The sequence below is a fragment of the Xyrauchen texanus genome, chromosome 4, assembly GCF_025860055.1.
Source record: "Xyrauchen texanus isolate HMW12.3.18 chromosome 4, RBS_HiC_50CHRs, whole genome shotgun sequence".
In the NCBI taxonomy this organism is placed as follows: Eukaryota; Metazoa; Chordata; class Actinopteri; order Cypriniformes; family Catostomidae; genus Xyrauchen; species Xyrauchen texanus.
The window spans coordinates 10,342,866-10,365,241 of NC_068279.1; the positions used below are offsets into that span (position 1 = coordinate 10,342,866).

Consider the following 22,376-nt stretch of genomic DNA (forward strand, 5'->3'; position numbering starts at 1 on the left):
ACAATCTACATCCCACAAAAGCTCAATGGGGTTAAGATCCATAACACTCTTTTCCAAATATCTGTTTTCCAATGTCTGTTTCCCACTCTAACCTTTTCTTTTTGTTATTCTGTTTCAAAAGTGGCTTTTTCTTTGCAATTTTTCCCATAACGCCTGCACTCCTGAGTCTTCTCTTTACTGTTGTACATGAAACAGGTGTTGAGCAGGTAGAATTCAATGAAGCTGTCAGCTGAGGAAATGTGAGGTGTCTGTTTCTCAAACTAGAGACTCTGATGTATGCATCCTCTTGTTTAGTTGTATCTGGGCCTTCCGAAATGTTTTTGCCAATTTCAAGCATTGTATAACTTTCATTCCTCAAACCAATGATTGACTGACGAGCTTCTAGATAAAGCTGTTTATTTTTTACCATTTTTGACCTAATATTGACCCTTAGACTTGCCAGTCTATTGCATACTGTGGCAATTAAAAAAAAACACAAAGACAATGTTAAGCTTCATTTAATGAACCAAATAGATTTCAACTGTGTTTGATATAATGGCAAGTGATTTTCTAGTACCAAATTAGCAATTTAGCAGGATTACTCAAGGACAAGGTGTTGGAGTGATGGCTGATGGAAATGTGGTCTGTCTAGATTTGATAAAACATGACTTTTTCAAATAGTGATGGTGCTGTTTTTACATCAGTAATGTCCTGACTATACTTTGTGATCAGATTTTCACAAGGGTCATCAGCACAGGACCCCCAGCCTGCCAGACTCCATCAAAGTATTTTACTCGACAGCACTCTATACTCATACTGTTAACCCTAAGGCATTGTTGTAAAATGTCATGTTGTCATTGTAAAAATCATAGCATGGCAATGTAATGAAAAAGACAAAACAAATAAATATTAATTATGTTTGGTGAATTATGTTTTGTCTAATGGTATAAAGTTTTGTGCTGCTATATTTTGTCATGCATCACATGGAGCCTAATGAACAAGTAAACAACTGAATACATGGAATCAATAATTCAGATAATTTTCCTTTGTAAAACCCAATGTCAAATGTCTTGACAAAAATCCACTAATGATTCTAAAGGAAAGTCTAAAGTAGTGTTTCCCACCATTATTTAACATAAGTACCCCCACAGCACCATCAGTAAGGCCCAAGTAGCCCTTCATCGACACATATCAAAGATGTGTCCCAAAGGCTAAATATAATTTAACGTTATCATTAATATTAAACTATCACTGATGTACAAAAGGAAAAGATGAAGTAAGAAGGTTTACATGATTAAATTGAACAAGACAAACCAAACTTTTACTCTCAACACACAGTGAAAGGAACTTGGTGCTGAGATTTGCATATTAAAAGATCAATCTTGGGATTTTAAGGATCAATGTAATGATCAAAAAATCTATATTTTTACACAGCCCTAACATGTTTATTTTAAATCCTAGATATTGTTTTCTAGGTTAAACACAAGCAAAATCCAATTATTTTCGTGTACCCCCTGGAACCTGCTTACGTACCCCCTGGGGCATGCCTACCCCTGGTTTGGAATCATTGGTATAAAGGACAATATAAGGTATGATGTCTCTAAATGCAAGTTAAGCATGGGAATCTTAAGGAATTAATGTTTCTGGTTCTGCCAGAACCAGAGCCAGCTCATAAGTGTTATTTGTTTGGGAATTGGACAACACTGATGCATGCTGTAGATTCAAAAGAACTCGCTCATAAGATTCAATTGAGATGTTGTACTATTGCTCTTCCTGCTCTTTGCCTGCACTTCCTACAAGTACACACATCCAACAAGTCATCAAGTACTGCATTAGTTCTGAGTGCACTATAAGCTTCATTCACCCCCCCCCCCCACCCGCCCTCACTCCCTCACTAAATAACTCATGTTACGATCCTCAAAACTCTTTCCAATTACCCCCGCTCCATTCATTTCATAGTCCCAGAGGTCTCCATGTGTCCTGGGCTTTATACGGTTCCAGAGAAGAAACAGTCCCTTGTGGGCTTTACATGGAGGCAGAATTGATTGGGGAATTCCAGGCCTGGTGGGCTTTGAACATCAAATCTCCTTCAAAACTCTTCCACCAACATTTCCTCTTCACTACCCACGGAAGGAAATCACAAAGGAATGCTTGAAATAGGAGAAATGCTCAGGGAAAAGGATGTATTGGTGGTTAAAAGGATAGATCACCACAAAAATGTAAAATAAAACCCTAAAATGTCTGTTGAAATTATGTTTTAAACAACTTAACAGCTCAAATAATAAATGAGCTTTATAAATCGGCCCCATTAATAATAATAATAATTTCTTACATTTATATTGCACTTTTCTAGGCACTCAAAGCGCTTTATACATAGTATAGGGGACTCTCCTCAACCACCACCAGTGTGCAGCATCCATCTGGATGATGTGATGGCAACCATAGTGCGGCAGAATGCCCACTACATCATTGCTATTGGTTGAGAGGAGAGTAGAGTTATGTTGCCAATTCAGGGGTGGGGATTATTAAGAGGCCATGATATATAAGGGCACCGGGTTACACCCCTACTGTTTATGAGAAATGCCATGGGATTTTTAATGACCACAGAGAGCTTGGATTAAGTCTCCATTACAAAAACAGTGCTTTTTTACAGTATAGTGTTCCTGTCACTATAGTGGGGCATTAGGACACACACAACCCACAGGGTGAGTACCCCCTGCTGGCCTCCTTTATAAACTTCCAGCAGCAACCTTAGTTTTCCCCAGGAGGTCTCCTATCCAAGTACTGGCTAAGTTCATCCCTGCTTAGCTTTAGTGGGCAACAAGGCAAGAGCTGCATGGTGATATGGCTGCTGACAATCAGCAGCGATGATTGTAAGTGACTCACTGTAACATTGTTTTTTGCTCCTTTTGGAGGGATTTTCTCCCATTTTTCTCCCAATTTGGAACGTCTAATTCCCAATTTGCTCTATGTACTCGTGGTGGCATAATGACTTGCCTCAATCCAGGTGACGGAGGATGAATCTCAGTTCATCCTCCGCCATCTTATCACGTGGCTCGTTTAGCACATTACCACAGAGACATAGCGCATGTGGAGGCCTACGCCATCCACCGCGGCATCTACGTACACCACATTATAGCGATCCCGAGGAGGTTACCTCGTGTGACTCTACCCTGCCTAGCAACTGGGACAATTTGGTTGCTTAGGAGACCTGGCTGGATTCACGCCCTGGGACTCGAACTTGTGAACTGCAGGGGTGGTAGCCAGCGTCTTTACCACTGAGATACCCAGGCCCCGTTTGAGCTTTTTTTAAAGAAAATAATTAGTGTTTATGGTAATCAACATTATACCACAAAAGCTTAACTTGTATTGAACCAGGAATATTACTTTAAGGCATGAAGGATTTTATGTAAGATGCCATTGTCCATCAAACTACAGCACATTCAATAACTCAATACTCTCTCTCACAGTTACAAATTAGCCCATTAAGCTGTCGGCAGAAAACCCCTTTTGTCACCCTGAGCTGGAAGGATAAAAGGCCAAGAATATTAGTTGAAGCAGAGGAGCGGAAGCTATGATAGATTTTAAGAAATATAAAGACAAATTGAGGGCTGTTATTCAGTATCTTGTCAGCTGTAATAGCATTTATTGTAGTAATGGGAAGTCCAATTCTTTTCCGCAAACTGTTTTTTTTTTCAGATAGTTCGTTTCAAATAACTGGTTCAAAAAACGATTCACCAGTTCTTTTACATCATCGCGTAATGATGTCACAGTACATAATGTGTCGTGGAACACGTTCAAACACATTCAATAACATCATATGTACAGTAAGTGCATATTGCTGATTATTACATTTAATTTAAGTTATAATAATAAGGGTATTTATTGTCATCAGTGTTTCATTCAGTTGTCTTACAATACATCCTACAATGAAGTTTTGCACCTACAGCACACAATATTGCCAATGATGTACAAACACGGATGTTGTACATTTCTAACGCGTATTAAGTGATTAAACTAGTATTAATCAACTTACCCTTTTGTTTTTAAAGAAACCATGATACAGCTCATTTACATCTCTCGACTGAAACGTTTCGACCCCTCATTCAAGCCCTCGGTTCACGCATGCTAATCACAGCTCACTGATCAGCAGTTCTCAACATCATGTTCAAAAGAGTCGATTCTAAAGTTCAGTGTAATGGTGACTCGCAATTTCTGTGAATAGGCTTGTTTGAGATGAGCAAGTTCTTTGCAGAACTGATCACCGGCAGGTGCATGTTGGTTAGAAATCTGTCCAACTTGCTGTGATGTCATAACGTTGCATGTCCAAAAATGTCGAGACGGCTGCAGTAGTAGCAGCCATGCGGCGCAGCTTGTTTTTCAGAGATGTGCAAACTGCAAGCACAAGGGGACATTTACTTGCTGACGACACAGTTTAATGTTCATTGGCTTAAACAACCGTGATGTTTCGTTCTCTTTTAAAATGTTAGATTTTTTATCTCTAATATCATGTTTTATGTGTATAAATTATATGTGAATATTTACAACACTCTGACAGTGTATAGGATATGTCATTGTTAACATATTTCTGAAATATCTAAAATACGTGTCTTTATTAAACAAAACAAATATGGAAAGACACATCTTATGGGGAATTAAATAATACGTAGATTGAGTGTCTTGTTTATCATATTTATTTTAATTTTAAAGCTACAGAATTTAAATGATATCTACTTTATTAACAACAAAGTACATGAACCTGAATCATGTGCTATCTGCATTTGATCTCATAGCGGATGATCCACTATGAGAAGTGAGAACTGTCCGACTTGACAGTTCTTATGTCACTCCTTCCCTGACTGCACCCGTCTACTCTCGTCTACTTTCAAGGCGTGGTGTTTGGCATTTCAAACGAGCCTATACACTCAATGTACAGTTGATGCAAGAGCTACTGTTCCCGGATCACTGAACTGTTATCTCTCACACTGTTGCGAGCGACTCAATGTACTGTTGACATGAGACCTGCTGTCACAGGATCATTGTACTGTTGACTCAAGAACTGTTGCGAGTGACTCAATGTAATGTTGACTCGAGAGCTGCTGTCCTGGAATCAGTGTACTGCTGTCTCGCAAACTGTTGCGAGCGACTCAATGTACTGTTGAAGCAAAACCTGCTGTCCCTGGATCAGTGTACTGACTCAAAAACTGTTGCCACCAGATTATCTTCATATTTTGTTAAAACAGTAATACAATCAAAATATTTCAAGAATGTTTTATAACAATATACTTTCTGCTGTTCAGCAAAATACATCAGAAACATACAATTTTCCACTTAATCACCTGTATACTAAGTATCAGCAACTCATCAGTTCTTAGAGAGTCGGACACCTCCGAAAGAGGCGATTCTCAGTTCAGTGTACTGTTGACTCAAGAACTGTTGCGAGCGACTAATAGTACTGTTGATTCGAGAACTGTTGCGACTGGGTGCGATCAGTCCGATTTGTGAACTAGTTGAAGTGATTAATTGCAAAAAAGATTAAGGAAAAGCAGATATCACCAGTTCTAGGATCATATTACTCATTATCAGCTCATTTTGAGTTGGAGTGTTAGGCATGTTCGAGAGACAGGTTAAGATATTTAATATTCAAAGAGAACATTTTCTATGGATACAGGCCACATGAAAGTACAGCCTATCTACATGAATCAGGAAAGACATAAATCTCCACAACGGTCGGTCAAGATTATGATCAAATAATATATTTCAAATCAGCAGTAAAATCTGACAACAATCATAAAGTAGTATCATAAATTGCACTTCTTTTGCTGGTCCAGCTGCTGCACATGCGCATTCTCAAGTTAACTTACAGACGATGTCTGTAATGACTAAGTTGATTAGCTCTTTTACATGCAAGGCGGACTTCCTTTTCTACAGCCACCATCCTTGTTTTGCTAACACCCGCCAGATTTAGCCACTGAATTAGACCGCACCCATCCCCTACAACACTCACCTGGTCTCCAAAACCCGCCCTCCAAAGTCATGTCAGCAAACCCCCAAAAAAAGTATTGACAGGCAGACAAAATTTTTGATTGGCTATAAAAGCAAGGGCTGTAAGTTCTTATGACACCTATTTCAGTGATATATGTCAGGTTTAGGGGCCTTTTATCAAGATGTGACTGGTCATGTGATCTCAACATGGTGGCCTTACTGGATGTGGTGAGTTAAATTTTTATGCCTTAACACCCTATGTTAAGCCCCAAGTAAAAGATCTGGGAGTCCTTTTGGACAGTGCACTAAAACTTGATAGACAAGTTAAACAGGTTGTAAAAGCTTGTTTTATCAATTGCGAGCCTTGGGTCTTTTCTCTCTTTTGAGAACTTTGAAAGGGTGATTCATGCTTTAATTTCCACTAGGCTTGATTACTGCAACTCTCTACACCTGGGAATTAGCCATTCTTCTTTAGGTCACCTTCAGATAGTTCAAAATGCAGTTGCTAGAGTAGAACAGGGGCTCGAAATCGGAACATATTACCCCTATTTTACGGTCTTTGCATTGGTTACCTGTTCTCTATAGAATTGATATTAAAGTGCTCATATTGGTTTTAAGTCTAGAAACAGTTTAACTCCAACATATCTTTCTGACCTGTTGATAGATCACCACCCAGTGAGAGCTCTCAGGTCTGCCGATCAAAGCCTTTTAGTGGTTCCAAAATCAAAGTTAAAGTCTAGGGGCGATCGGGCATTCGCCGTAGCAGCTCCCAATCTTTGGAACAACCTACCAAGTCAAATACTGCCCCCACACTACCCAAGTTATTTGATTTGGCCAACAATTTGTGTTGTGATGCTTTACTGTATTTGCTGTTTTGGTATTATTTGTGACTGTGTGCTGATTGCATCTGATGGTAATTTATGTTTTATCGTATAGCACATTGGTCAATGGTAATTGTTTTTAATAGTGCTCTATAAAAAATACATTGATTGATTAAATGTAACTGCTTTTTCAATGCCTTAATATCTCCTGTGGATGTCAAAAGTGCAATTTCTTTAGGTATAAATCTTTAAGACAAAAAATATATATTAAAATATGCAAAGATAATTATATTAAAACATAAATAATAGTAATATATAAAATAATTTAACATACTAATATGCTTTTAAGGGGTTGGAAGTCAGACAAAGCACCATCATTTCCAGAGTGGTGTGCAGAGATGGGGAGGGTGGCAGCTTTTGAAGAAGGGGTATCTAGAGGATAGGGTAGTTTGGAATTGTTTGTGGGAAAGTGAGGCAAAATATCTGGCATTTTTGGAGGGATCTCGGGGAGGGACAGTGGAGAGGGGGTGGGGGGTGGGGTTAGTAATAGAGGGGGTTAAGTATTGATTCTGTTTGTAAATGTTCTTGCTTTTATTTGTTGATATGAATCAATACAAAATGTTAATCTGAACATACTACTATACTACATATAAATACTAATCTATATATAATCAGTATTATTATATATAACTACTTACATAAAATAGTTATTATATTAAAATAATGATTGCACTTTTAAATGGAAATTTTATTCTAAAGCCGTGCAAATGAAATGATTTAATTTACCTGATATATTTTCATACTTTTGTTTTTGTTGGGAAGACATAAACAAATAGGTGCTCTTGTTCTACAACTAGAAGTATTTAAAACAGCATTTGAATGGGAAAAACATGAATGCCGCTCTATACACATTTGTTGGCGCCACCTTTAGCACTAACAAAGGCTCAGAGCACAAAAGAGGCACAAAAAGACACAAAAGGCACAAAAGAATTCAGTATAAATCACTGGCTTTTGTACAGCCGCCCCACTGTTTATAAAGTGTAGAAATTTTATACAGTTTCAATGCAATTCCTGTAAACCAGGCAGCATACAAAGATGACCTTTACATCATGTCAAAATATATATGCTCTCTCTCTATATATTTCCCTCTGATTATTCCACTTTCCTAGCCACATATCTATTTTTGTCTCTGATCATCTCTGCCAGTAGATCAGACAGAGTGTTGCGTGTATCTGATTAATACAGCTCCTCACTTTACGTCAGTATGGGCCAGAAACTAATTAAATCATCCAGGAATTAAGCTGTTGAGTGGCTAAACATGGCTCCTTGGATGAAAGTAACAGACTTGTGGGACTCTCCCCAACAAAAACCTCCCAATCCCATCCTCCTATTCTTCCACACTTCATCTCTAGATTCATGCCAACAACAGCTTTCAACCGAGACATTCAAAAAGCCCAAGTAAAAGTGAAGTTGGATGGTTGGATTGAGAATTCAAGGCCTGTGGGAGGAAGAGAAAGGCTGTGTTCTCAATGGAATACTAACATAACTCATGTAAAGCATACTGCACAGTATGCAGTGAACACTACCAACCATTACAAAACAAAAACAAAAACAAAAACTAAGCAACAAATAAATGTTTTAAAAAGTAGTACATTGTTTGTCACATGACTGTTATCATCTCAGATATTAAATGGATATTTGGTGTTTTTATCAAAAAATTTTTGCAACAACAACATCTTTTGGCAATCCAATTAAACAATAATAAAAAAAAAAAATACAAAATCTGATATTCCTTTGAACCCTAAAAGCAATAACCCCAAATAACATAGTAGGTCATCTTTTAGTATGCTATTTCACACATAGCCAATGCAACAATTAATATTTAAAACATGAGTACCCTACATTGCTTGTCACATCATTATTATGTTGTGGCATGGGGGGCGTGGTCATGTGTCTGTCTGTGGGAGAGGGAAAGCGGTAAGGCTCGTCACCTGGGCTGTAATTACTGTAACACCTGTCACTCATTATAATGATGCCGGAGGGAGACCTGGGGCACGTTCAATCTCAAAAGGGTGTGCACCGTTTTGCTATGGTTTCCGGGTTGAACAACATGTTTCCTCGAAACGGTGTGGAATGGGCTTTGAGGTACGTTTTCTCTAGTTTGGTGGGTGTGTCAGATGTGTTACCCAATCAGCAGCAATGTGTATATAAACCCCGGCATATTAAAAATTAAAAACAGTGCGACCAATACATCCAACTAAAGTCCTTTACAAAATGTGTCCACAGCAACTTGGTGTATGCAACATTTGAAGACATTAGAAGAAATGTTTGCCTTATCGTCCTGAAATGCGAGGCAAATATTGGATCACAATATTGGGAATCACAGTTTCCAAAACAGTCATAAACAGTATACAGTACATACTTTATACTGTAGAAACAGAAATATAAGTATGCTAGTGCGATCACAGACAACGAAACTGAAAGGAGGTGGATAGGAGTGTGGGTTGGGCTTAACAAGCAGGGATCTCGTAGATTTAAAGGAGCTGCTAAAAATGTATGGAAGCGTGTTTGGACAGCGGCCAATGCGAACAGCTTGGCCAGCTGAGCGGCACTGCAGCGGGACGCCTAATAAGCCCTGCGCAATTTTTCACCCCATATTTTATCAATAAAAAAAGCAGTTAAAAAACCCCACCGCGGATGAGGCTCTGCGCCGTCCACCATCTGGAGCGGCCTTTCATTCTCTAATCCTGCCGTCATTAAAACGTTTCTTGTCAGTTTGCGGCTCGTTCCCCGTGTGCAGATGTGGATCAAATCTTCAGATGCTCTTGTGATCAAAGAGCTCTCACGTCTATGGCAGACAGTGAAAACTTACCGCCTTCTGGCTACCGCAGGACAAGCTGGGGTTACCACTAGCATTATTTATTTATTTAGCAAGTTATTTATTTATCTCTGCACTCCCACACGAGCACAGGTCAGCTCAGAATGCTGATCTCCTCATCTCAGCTTCTGTAGGCCATTACAGTATTCTTTCATTATGTGGTTTAGTTTAGCCAGGAGAAATCTGTGATTCAGTGTCACAGCTACAAAACTGAGACAGAGCAACGCTCATTTACATGTCACATTTTGACAGATGTCCAAGCCTGTTTCACAATCCAGAATAAGTTCTCATAAAGCTGACATCAAAATGGCTAAAAAACACAAAGGATCAGTTTTATACTAAACCAGCAACTTAATCCATGTCAGTGTGTTTGCTTGATATGAATGAATGTACTACTTAAAATGTAGCATTTGCTGGTTGTTGTGATGAAAGATTTCCAAGCCTTGTTTTCCCGCTGTGCATCCCCTAATTACAAATCATATTTCGTCCTGAAAATTTCTGATGGATTACCTCACTACTACATTAAGACTACATGTTAACAAAATATTTATGTATATCAAAAGCTTCAACAAATCCAACAAACAAAAGAGCTTAACATGAAGGAGAGAAAAAGATAGACTGAAGCCATCTGTTCAACTTTTAGTAGAAACATTTTTAAGCTACTTATGCCACAGAATGCTTTTGTTCACTGTTAAGCATAAGGGCACCTACATATTAGAGTTCATGTTCATCAAAGAATACAGCAAATCGATTGATTTCTTCAAGTACCGAAGAACAATCCAAGGGTTTGTGATACTGACACTCATGCAACCAATAGTTGTGAAAATTGTAACTTTTGCTCAAACACACACTAAAGCTGGCATACGTTGAGCTATGAGAATTTTAGAGGGATGCATCCAGCTTTCTGAAATCCAATTTGTTGTATTTCCACTTGGTTTCAAAACGAGCCCACCTCCGATGGAGGCCATGACTCGTATGATACCCTAGGCGAGATAAGACGTGAGCCTGAAAAAAAAGACATTGTCTTGAATAACATTGAAGCTACTGAAAGAAGAAAATGTTTTTAATATTATAACAGATGTCAAAAATATATTAGATGTGGAAAACGGTGATAAATAGCGGCAATTACCGAAATATGTTGCTTTAATGAAGATGTGGTGACTTTTACGCATGGGCTGTGACACAAAAGTGTATAAGTGATTCATTTATTTGAACCATCCAAACAAACCGATTCACTAATGTCTTGTGGAAACTACACGACTCAAGCTCATCTCCTTTGATATTTTGAGATGGCTCGCACTTTATAAAGGATAAAATATTTTTCCAAAACTGACCTGGCTATTTCCAGACCCTCCAAAATGCATCTTTCTTATTTCAATCTGTGGAACGCTCCATCAGAGGTTTTGATAGCATTTAAGTGCCCTTGTTTTGTCTGCTAGCAAGACACAAAAATGTGAAAAACTATACTGTTTGTAACAAAAATGGGAGAGACTGATAGAAACAGCCTATTGTAAGAACAGGGCAATCTTACAAAATATCCTCTTATGTGCTTACATGCCACCACGTTAAAGCTAGCACTAGATTGTGACTTAACGTCATATTGTTATGGGGCAAAAAGGCTGAGGAAGGGCTGAGCTGTCTCCGACAGCTACTGACGCACATCAAACTCATTTGCAAGCCATCCCTCTGTCCATGGGCTTTCATATTCCGACCGTCAAGGCCATGTGTTAGCTTTCCTGTAAGCCTCTACCAGACATATCCCAATGCCCCTCTGCAGCAACACAGCGGGTGCTCTGACTGTAGCAGGTTTGCGCTAATGAAGTCAAATTAATTTAATAGAGGCCCCATCTAACCTATCTGTGCTGCCAGCAGGGAGGTGGGTTAATGCCAGTCTGCCACTGATTTCTCTCCAGAAGAACCCTTTCAGAACTTATAAGAGTTAGCGTTCACTGCTAAGTGTGCTAAAACGCACACGCTAGCTTTCGGATGAAAGTAAATTACTCAAATGAAGTTGCAGTATTTTAGGGCTCCTCAAAAGTACAATAAAACTGTGGAGTGACTCAGTTGCTTTAAGTTATAAAACAGCCTAGACTATAAGCATGTCATTAAAAGCTGCTAAAAAGAGGAAACCTGGCGAATAAGTGCTTGTGGCTAGCATCGTTAGGAATTGCTTCCCCTTACCCTCTGTACCTCAAAAGCCTCTATAAAGTTTTATGTGGGCCTCCTCAATACAATAATATTTTTTTCCTGTAATCTTTCAAGGCCTGCAACCTTTTCCCCTCAGTGGAACAGATCAAAGCCTGCTCTAATATTTTCACGAGGGACCCAATCGCTGTAGCCAGACTATAATTGAAAGCAGTCGGGCTTGTGTGTTTTGGTAGTCATCGCCGAAGCGCTCACTCTCTAGGGTCTTTTCTCTTTCTGCATACATCAACATATCTGCAGTTCTGAAAAAACTAGCACAGTTTAGGTTCTGACATTTTACAGGCTGGGGAGTTTGGTACATACAAGAGAAATCAAGTTTAGTATTTAGTTAGCATTTAAGCTAACTAAAATGACCGTAATTACAAGATGACAACTTGCAATTCTACTTGGAGCTACGTACTAACCCCTTATTTCTTTATATGGTGGCACTAATAACACTACAATTGATGCATGTGCGGCATTATTAATTATAACCTAATAATAATAAAAACAGTTAAAGATGGTTTGCTATAAAAAAGCCAAATTGGTAAGTTTTGTTGGGCATATGGGCATATACAAGCTCCATTTTCTGAGTAAAATGTCCACAGAGGAGCGCCAAAATCGCAAACCCACAATCTAAACCCAACCATGAGTGTAGTATAAATAAAATTTTAGGGGAGAACATGCAACCTCTGAATCACACTTGTTACTGATTATGCCAATTTGATTACTTCCTGCACGATACAGTACAAAACTAGGTCTCCCATGCTGCTGACCCAACACACTACAGGTCACGCGCCACAAGGAAAGGTGAACACACATGAGCCGATGCAAAAATATCTCACGGGACATGGCACTTGTCAGTGAGTCGGCATAATGTGGCCGATCCAAGGGTACTGGAACTTACAGAAACAATATGCCGACTTCTGTGTGATTTTGTTGAGGTTTTAACAAATTGAAAACCCTCAATTACTGTAATTAAAAAAAGGTAATACAGGAATTACTATAATTGTAAGCTTATATTAGGCTCTTTTAGTTCGATTTGAATGAATGTTTAAGTCCTTGTTGAAGTGATACAGAGATAGAGATGGTAAATTATTAGGTTTACGACATCCTAAGGTGGCATTAGCCAAAGATGAACAATCAAAAAATTTGTTTAAGTCAAGGTCTTTTTGAAACCAAACAAATCAGCAAAGCAAACCCCTCTGAAGACCACATATATACATTCCTCAAGCTACAGTACATGATGCTCCATTTTAATGGAATACCTGAGAAATCTTCTAAATTTTCCATAGAAAGGCCCATCCATCGTGGGGTGCATTACAATCAATGACATGGCTTAATAGTCACAGTGAGCCTCTCTTTGAGTTGTCTCTGATTGTCTGTGTAATTTCTTGGAAAATGTCTTGCCCATGTAAAACTTCTCAAGACAAACCCTGGCCAGAACAAATCTCGGTTTGGAAATGCACAAAACACTGGCAACAAGCTGGGAGTAGTTAATGTCCGCCAATATTTATTGAATAAGAGGCACTTAAGCATCATGTTTATGCACGATCAGAAATACTCTAGTCTGACACGTGCACAATGCACACACACTCACACTGCACACACACACACACACACACACACACACACACACACACACACACACACACACACACACACACACACACACACACACACACACACACACCCACCAACTGTTTTCACAGCAGACAACATCTGCATCCAATATGGACTCAATTTTGGTTTTATTACTGATGTGGAAAAATGTTTATAGCGCTTGGATTGTTATTCACACACTGTTCCTAGCAAAAGCACAGGGTAGACTGCCACGACAACCCACCTTTAAAAGCAGACATTAACATGTGCTCAGATTGCGTCCAGAAAAAGACAAACAGACATTGGGAATTAGAGCAGAAAACCACAGGCATAAGTATCAGAGAAAATATTTAGCTAATGTTGCTACTTTGTCATATATCCTCATAAATACGGTAACTCCTATAGTACTGTAGGAGTACTAAAGAACTGAGTTCCTTTTGTTTGGTTGATGTTTGATTGACTCTGAGCACTCTGTCCCATCCCAACAATTATTTTTCATACCATAGATTTGTCTGGCCTCACTCAACTTCTCCCCAATGCCAAACTGCCAATATAATAACCAATACTTCAAAAGGGTCTGTCAAATTAAATGTGTCCTTGCCAACCATAACTACAGTACATACACTGTGATGTGCATTTGTGGAGATATTATTTATGTGGTGATTTCAATGAGGTACAATGATGTTCATTTTTGGAGATATCATTAATGTGGAGATGCTAATGAGGTACAAGAGATATAACTCTTTTATAGTCGAGTCGAAATCATGAACGCCGTTAATAATGGATGTCAATCGAACAACTAACATTTGAGCAAGGCCAACACATTGAAGGCATTAAGCCTTAAATGAAGAGTTCCCCAAAAATGAAATTTCTATCATAATTTCTGCCAACATTATCAAGTAAATAATCTCCAGTTCGAATTCCACTCAGGGCGGGTCAAGTAGGACCAATAACACAGGTCCCGTAACCCGGATTGGAGTGAGGTTTATGGGGGAGTGTGTAGCAGTAACCAGCTTAAACGAGATACGAGCGAGTGTACTTGTTAGTGCGTGCGACTCCCATGCCGGGGATCGTGGGTTCGAATCCCGCTCAGGGTGGGTCGAATAGAGCCGGTGACACACGGAAGAAAGAAAGTCATATGGGTTTGAAAATACATGAGGGTGCCTAAAAATGACAGAACTTTCATATTTGGGTGAAATATCTCTTTAAATTTTAAATGTTTCCATTAGCGTTTGATAGCCAAAAGGGAAAGCAATTTTTCTTGTAATGTTTGTACTAAAATTGTATTTTGTGGAAAGGCATTTCAACATCTTCAGATTACATTTTGGGCCAGATCCTTGCCTTCACATTCATGCTGCGTAGAAGTAGCACCACAAAACAGAAAAGAAAACATAGACCAGATGTAACTCCTGAAATTCAGGCAAAATACATTCTCTCAAATTGGAAACAGTTTTAATATAAATTAACCAGAAAACTGCTTCCATACTTTAATACTTTGGGAGAGAGCTTATGTTATGAAGCCATTAAGAGAAAGAAAAAGAATAAGAAAAATATTGAGAGAATTGCAACCGAGCAAACCGGAGCCAGGGAAAGGCGTGGAGCCGAGAGAGCTTGAGAATGAAAGCCATGCTGGACAGAAGAAAAATGGCATCTCCATATTAAAGTGTGTGTCGAATGTGTCAGTTATAATTTCACGGCGCCCGGGGGGAAGAGAATTAAAGCCGCCTGTGCCAGTGTGATCTCATTCGCTCCACGTTCCGACTGCATGCAGAATCCCAGGCTGATGGCGGAATATTGCAGGCAAATTGGTTTTAAATGAAAGCTAGCGTCCTAACCGTTGTTCGGCCTCCCTCTCCTCAGCCCTTCCCCAGGTGCACTTAATCTAATTTCATTAAAGAGATGAGGAGCGATGATTGCTTGTGTCGAAACATTAAGCCGCTCCATCTTCACCTCCATAAAAAAACTATTAGAGGCCTGTCAGCAAGCCAGTGGGTGGGCTGTTTATGACTGAATATGAGAAAAAGAGGGTGAGAGGAGACATTGAAAAGACAGATGAGCAGGGGCTAGGGGTAGAGGGTACATTACAGATCATTAGTTCTCCTTAGATCTTTAAAACGAGGTGGAGAGGGGCAATGGAGGGAAAAAAGAAGGGCAGGGAAATTATTTGTCAGGAGAGAGAGTGTGCGTTAGTGCGCAGGCAACTCAAAATGACATGTGGGTATATCAATGAGGTGGGTGCTACCTGACAAAACTGCTGGAATGCTTTCAAAGGACTAATGCATGCATGAAATGACATTCAGTTTCATCACAGTAAGATAAGGGATCTAGAAATGACTGTCAATCAATAGCTCAAAAACTAATGAATAAATCACCTCTTCTCATCTGAGCCATGGTTTTCTGATTTTCAAATACAGTTGCAGGGTCAATTACATTTTCACATTTTATGAAGAAAGCAAGTGGTGTTTACCTGTGCAAAATTTGCTGTCTTGATGCTAAGGTGTTATTTGTGGTTGCAAGACTGTTGCTTGGGTGTTCTGCAAGGTTGTTAAGACAATGATAGATGGTTTCTAGGGTGTTACAGGTTGCTTACTGGTTCAAGTCAAAAGAGCCCACACCTAAGTCTATATGATATTCTGGTACCAAGATATGGTCCTTTCTTCAAAGTAGGTTTATGGGGTATTTTCCACCTGTCTACTAGGAGAAAATAGTAAGTCTGATTGCATAGAAAAGTATCAGCACACCTCTCGTCAAGTCTAATGATTTCAGACCTGTCCTAAGAAAAAAATATTGTCCTTTTTTGTTTTCAAGTAAAAATACCTAAACATCTTTAAAACAAAATACTTTAAAGAAATTAGCAAAATGACATTAGGGGCCCTGTTTTAAGAGCACTAGCATTAAGCGCAGTGCTATGCCATATGTCAGAAGTACAAAGTTAGTGGGCATGGCCATGAAGTTTTGGTATTTTCGTGCAAGTATGCGCTAAGTCTAGACACAAATGGGTTTGGCGGAATCGCCCGTGGAATGCGCAAATGGGATGGATTAAGTGCAATTTATTTTCTCTGGTTATTCCACTGTCTGCATCCTATTATACAGTCCATTCCCTCAAGCACCAGTGATATATAAAACAGAGCAAGTTCATAAGAAGTTGGTAGTGTAAATGACTGTATGCAATGAATATGAAGAATTGAATATTACATTATTTCGTGCATTAACTGCATCCTTGAATGTCGGGCATTTTTCTATGACAGTGACACGCTCCTTTTATACGTGTGGAAAGTGTGATTCTCTTCAGAATTTGGATGTAGGCTCCATTTAATTATAGAGAATGTAAGACTTATTAATCATTTTCATCTACTGACACATAAATCATGGCTAGTATTAACATTGATTGTATCGGAACGCACTTCTACCGATTCGTTTTTTATTTTTAAAAATGAAATTAATTTATTGAAACATGAAACATTAAACAAAAAATATTTCTAAATTGAAATTACACTTCAAAAGAAACAAAAATATAATCAAAATAACAAAGTGCTCAAAAAAAAATCATACAAATTCCAAACTTTTACCCCCTCCAACTTCTTCCACTGGCTCGTTTTGCAATGACTTAAAAATCACTATAACAACAGGTGGAAAAATATTAATACAATTAGACCATAAATACAATTCTAAATCTAAACATAATAATAAAAACAATTGAAAAATAAACCATGATCTGTAGATAGTTTCTCATACATTTTTGTTTCATATAAGACAATAATTTGACGTTCCACTATATTTTCAGAGTTTGGTAAAGTTTATGAACTTTATTACCATTATTATTATACTGCTGGTATAATCTCCAAGGAAATTAGTTTAAACTTTGCGCTGAGTTAAGACATGGTTTTTAAAGGTCAAAGCACAATGATCTATTGCTCAGGAAAATGGAATTTTTTTTTAATAAACCAAAGATAAATCTAACAAAACTTGTGCTTAAAAAAACATTTGCTGGTGGGTAATGAAAACTGTGTCTAACTCAAACGAAAAACCATTGGCAATAGTCTTTATAGCATTTTGTCAAAATTCTCTGAAAAAAAGACACAATATCTAATCTCTTGTTTGAAAAATGTTTTGATATTTGACTGGAAAATTTGTTTTTATTAAAGCAATGTAATAGTGTAATATTTTTAGGGGTTTGTTCAGATCCCTAACCCAGAGTACACCTTAGCAAGCACCACTGATAAAAAATGAGATTTTTACACTGTGCTGGCCTGTCAAATTGGGACCAACACAAAGATAAAAGCAAAGCTTGTGTGGCTAATGCTTCCAGTGTCACAAGGAACAACATCATATTTCACGGGACAAATAGCTTGAATTGAGATGGTGACAGAGATGAGTAGAAGGGTAAGAGTGTCAATAAAGACAGCAGTGCTCATCAGATGTAAAGCCCTTCAGTTAGAGGGGAAAAATGTCCATGCTTACCTGAAATGGCTGAAATGGCATGTGTGTTATGTGACATGCTGTCACATTGATGCAAGAAGAAAAAATACAAGACATATGAAATAACACAAATCCCTTTAAGCTGCCTCACAAAATAGACAGTTTTCTACCTGTCAGGTGAGATAGAAAGACGATATGACAGTTCTATCCCTGAGTCATGTGACTGTGGGGTAAATCTTAGGATTCCAATTCAACTACTGGACTGAATGAATTTGTGAGAATGAAATTAAAACTGCGAGGTGGGACGACGTGTCAGTATCATAAACAGCATGTGACATAATCTTCAATAAACGTAAACATTATGGTACACAAAATAACACTGAAAATGTTGCAAAAAAAAAAACTTCTGGGAACACTACTGTGTGATGAATCAAACAAATCAGTTTGTAAATGGTTCATTGAGGCGAACAGTCTCTGAATGAACCAATTCACTAAAATGAATCGGACTAACCAATGTGAGCTGTTTGACTTGATACCTACTTTAACAGTCCTAAATAACATGCAAAATGTTGCGAAAGGATTTCTTGGAATACTATTGAGTGGAAAATTAAAATAATCAGCTTAGAACTCTCCGAATGTACCAATTCACTAAAAAGATTCAGACCTCTCAGATGATGTTGGAATTTATACGTAAAATAAAAGTCCTACATAACATGTAAAATGCTGTGCCAAGATTTTGGGAACGCTATTGAGCAATGAATCAAGTGAATCAGTATGGACTGGTTCACTGAAGCGAACTGTCAAAATGAAAGATGCAACATTTCATCTAAAATTATTTGAAACAGAAGCTATACTTTTAAAATCAGTCCAACTGATTAAGCTTCTCCAGCACACCTGCAAGTCATTTCATAATGGAGTAATGTGTAAAAATTATTTCCACAACTGCTCAAAGGAGCCATTGTTCCCCTCACACACTGAACTGGGGAAGACACCTGTTACTATTCAACAAGAATGGAACATGAATGGTTTAGAATTCAGTACAATTACAAATAACAGTGTTTATACTTTTCTTTAAAAAAAAGCAATTATGAAAGAGTGATTTTTGAGGAGGTAAGACGTTATTCATGTTGAGAGTGTGCTTGTGCTTACCAATTTAGATAGACATGCACTTAGAAAAATACCTAGGCACCTGCACACCTTGAAAGCTCTGATATTTAGGATGTTCTGTTGACTATTTCAAATATATATATATAAGGATTCCACTTGTTTTTATGGTACCATGTCTTAAAAAAACACCTTTTTCGCTGGTGAATAGACCTTTAATTTCCACTTACAAAAGAAAATCTGTCTATAAGTGACACTGAACACAGAATTATAGACATAACGTAGACATTGCAGGCACGTTGTACTTTGAAGACACATATGCATACACAACATAAATAACTTATGAATAATAAGGCTATATGGGGAGTGGTTGAGAGAATGGGGCCTACATATTTCCACTCACTAGGGACAATAAAAGGAAAGAGCCCCAAATAAGACTAGAATACCCCATTTTCTCTTTTCTCCGAAAGCCTACCATTAAAAGAATACCCAGCTCTAAAAGTCCTTCTCCACATCGTGTTAAATCCAAAGAGGGTTTCTCTTACCATCTGCCTCAATGAGGAGAGAGATAAAAGCCTATTGACTAGTGTGAGCTGGGGTTAATGCAAATTGCTGCTCGCTATCAATGTATTATTTATGGAGGAAGCCGAGATGGTTTCCACTGAACTGGGAGCTTGGCTTACAGGAGATTAGTTATGCTATCACATTCATTTAGCAGGGAGTAATTGCTTAACTGCAGGGGAATTAACACATGTTACACTTCCACTGGAGCTACATGCTGTTTATATGGGTGACAGGCATATTAGGGTTATCAATATTAAAAGATAAACAAGTGCTAAAAAAATTTCACCGGAAAAGATCTGGCAACCTACAAACCGCTAACCAAATCTCGAAAGCACTCGTGACCAGAGTGCATTTGAATAACAAATTAGGCAGAAAGCTATACTTTGAGGTCTGTGTATCAGAGACTATATGGCTGCAGCAGATATTTATTTAGCAAAAAAATCTTGCAAATTATCATGGATGTGCCATAGATGCAAGATGGTACCTGGTATGGCTGCTGCGCTGCAAGCTCTGACACAATGTTGCAGTTTTTTGTTTGTTTTGTCTACAATTCTTATGTTTTTTGTCTTGGATGTGTGAGTGGTGGTGGCGTAGTGGACTAAAGCACATAACTGATAGTTCGATCCCCACAGCCACCACCATTGTGTCCTTGAGCAAGGCACTTAACTCCAGGTTGCTATGGGGGGATTGTCCCTGTAATAAGTGCACTGTAAGTCGCTTAACACTGTAAAGCCTCTGCCAAATGCATAAATGTAAATGGATGTTGTTTGCCTTATTGCATATGATAGACAAACAATTTTGGACATTGGATCTTTAATCCCACACCGAAAACCGGACGATAAATACCTCAATGCCGACCTGCCATTTTCGAACACGACCCCTGAGCCCTTTGTCTGGGCTGCCTGGTCGCATGGCATGTGGAGGGGAATTAATATCATCACAGATTAAAAGTGAATAAAAACTCCACCGTGAACACCGCTGCCTCTCTCCCGGATGAGCTAAACACAACTTATGCTCATTTTGAGGGAAATAACACCACTCTTGCGGAAAGAGCTCTCGCGGCTGAAGCTACAAAGGTAAATTCAATCTCAGTCTCTGTAGCGGATGTAACGACGGGTGAATATCTGTAAAGCCATGGGTCCAGACGGCATTCCAGGCCACGTCATCTGAGAGTGCGCGAAACAACTGGCTGGTGTTTTCACTGACATTTTCAACCGTTCCCTGTCCTTGTCTGTGGTCCCCACATGCTTTAAAACGTCCACCATTGTGCCTGTTCCGAAGCAACCCAAAATCCCTTGCTTAAATGACTTGCATGCTGTTGCTCTGACCCCCATCATCAGCAAATGCTTTGAGAGGCTAATCAGAGATTACATCTGCTCTGTGCTGCCTGCCTCACTGGACTCACTGCAGTTTGCTTACTCCAACAACTGCTCCACTGATGATGCCATTGCACTTAAACTACACACTGCTCTCATCCACCTGTAAAAAAGGAACACATATGAGAGAATGCTGTTTGTAGACTACAGCTCAGCATTCAACACCATCGTGCCCTCCAAGCTTGACGTGAAACTCCAGGCTCTGGGCTTAAACAGCTCGCTGTGCAGCTGGATCCTTGACTTCTTGTCAGGCAGACGCCAGGTAACATCTCCTCACCACTGACCCCCAACACTGGAGCCCCACAGGGCTGTGTTCTCAGCCCAGTCTTGCATTCCCTGTACACATATGACTGTATGGCAACACACAGCTCCTATGTCATCATCAAGTTCGCTAATTATACGACAGTGGTAGGTCTGATCACTGACAATGATGATTCAGCTTATAGAGAGGAGGTACCCACATCACTGAGGAACTCACATGGTCTGTCCACACAGAGGCTGTTGTTAAGAAGGCTCACTAGCACCTCTTCTTCCTGAGATGGCTGAGGAAGTTTGGAATGAACCACTGCATCCTCACACTGTTCTGCGCCAGCACTGTAGAGATCATACTGACTGGCTGCATCACCGCCTGGTATGGCAACAGCACTGCCCTCAACCACAAAGCCCTGCATAGGGTGGTGCAAACAGCCAGACACATCAGCTTCCCTCCCTCCAGGACATCTACACCAGGCGGAGGGTGAAAAAAGCTCTGAGAATCATCAGAGACTCCAGCGACTCAAGACATGGGCTGCTCTCACTGCTACCATCAGGCAGGTGGTATCGCAGCATCAGAACCTGCACCAGCTGAATTCATGACAGCTTCTACCCCAAGTGATCAAACTTTTGAACACTTAATCTCTCACGATCAAGACTGCACTTTATTAATATCAAACTGGACTGTCATAAATTATATTTTCTCTTAACAACACACTGGCAACTGATTCTCAACCGACAGGCTGAATGTCAATACAACGCAATACAACCTACTGTATATTTTATATATATTATTTTAATTTTATACAGTTTATTCTATATTGTGTGTATTGTATACTGTACATTGCATATTATTATTTGTATATTGTGTTGTGTGTAATTATGTGTATATTAATTTTGTAAATTGCGTTGTGTAAATCTGATGTTTATTATAGACTGGTATATATCTCATCACTGTCATGACTGCTATGTTGCTTGGAACTGCACCCAAGACTTTCACCCACTGTTGCACTTGTGTATATAGTTGAGTGACATTAAAGATATTTGATTTATTTTCAAATGTAACACCTTACAAGTAAGGCCATTATTGCAGATATAAAATATTGTCTTTCATGGTAATTGTGTCCAGCCCTTTTAAAGGAAGCCTATTATAAAAGATATGCAGCTTTACTACTACTTGCCTTCGTAAATCTGAAAATATATCTTATTTGT

General features: G+C 38.9%; 1 protein-coding gene across 3 annotated transcripts in view; it reads right to left on the reverse strand.

The window, feature by feature from the left end:
- Positions 1–22,376, reverse strand: part of fbrsl1 (fibrosin-like 1) — a 268,766-nt gene that overhangs the window by 125,479 nt on the left and 120,911 nt on the right. The gene's annotated exons all lie outside the window — the stretch shown is intronic.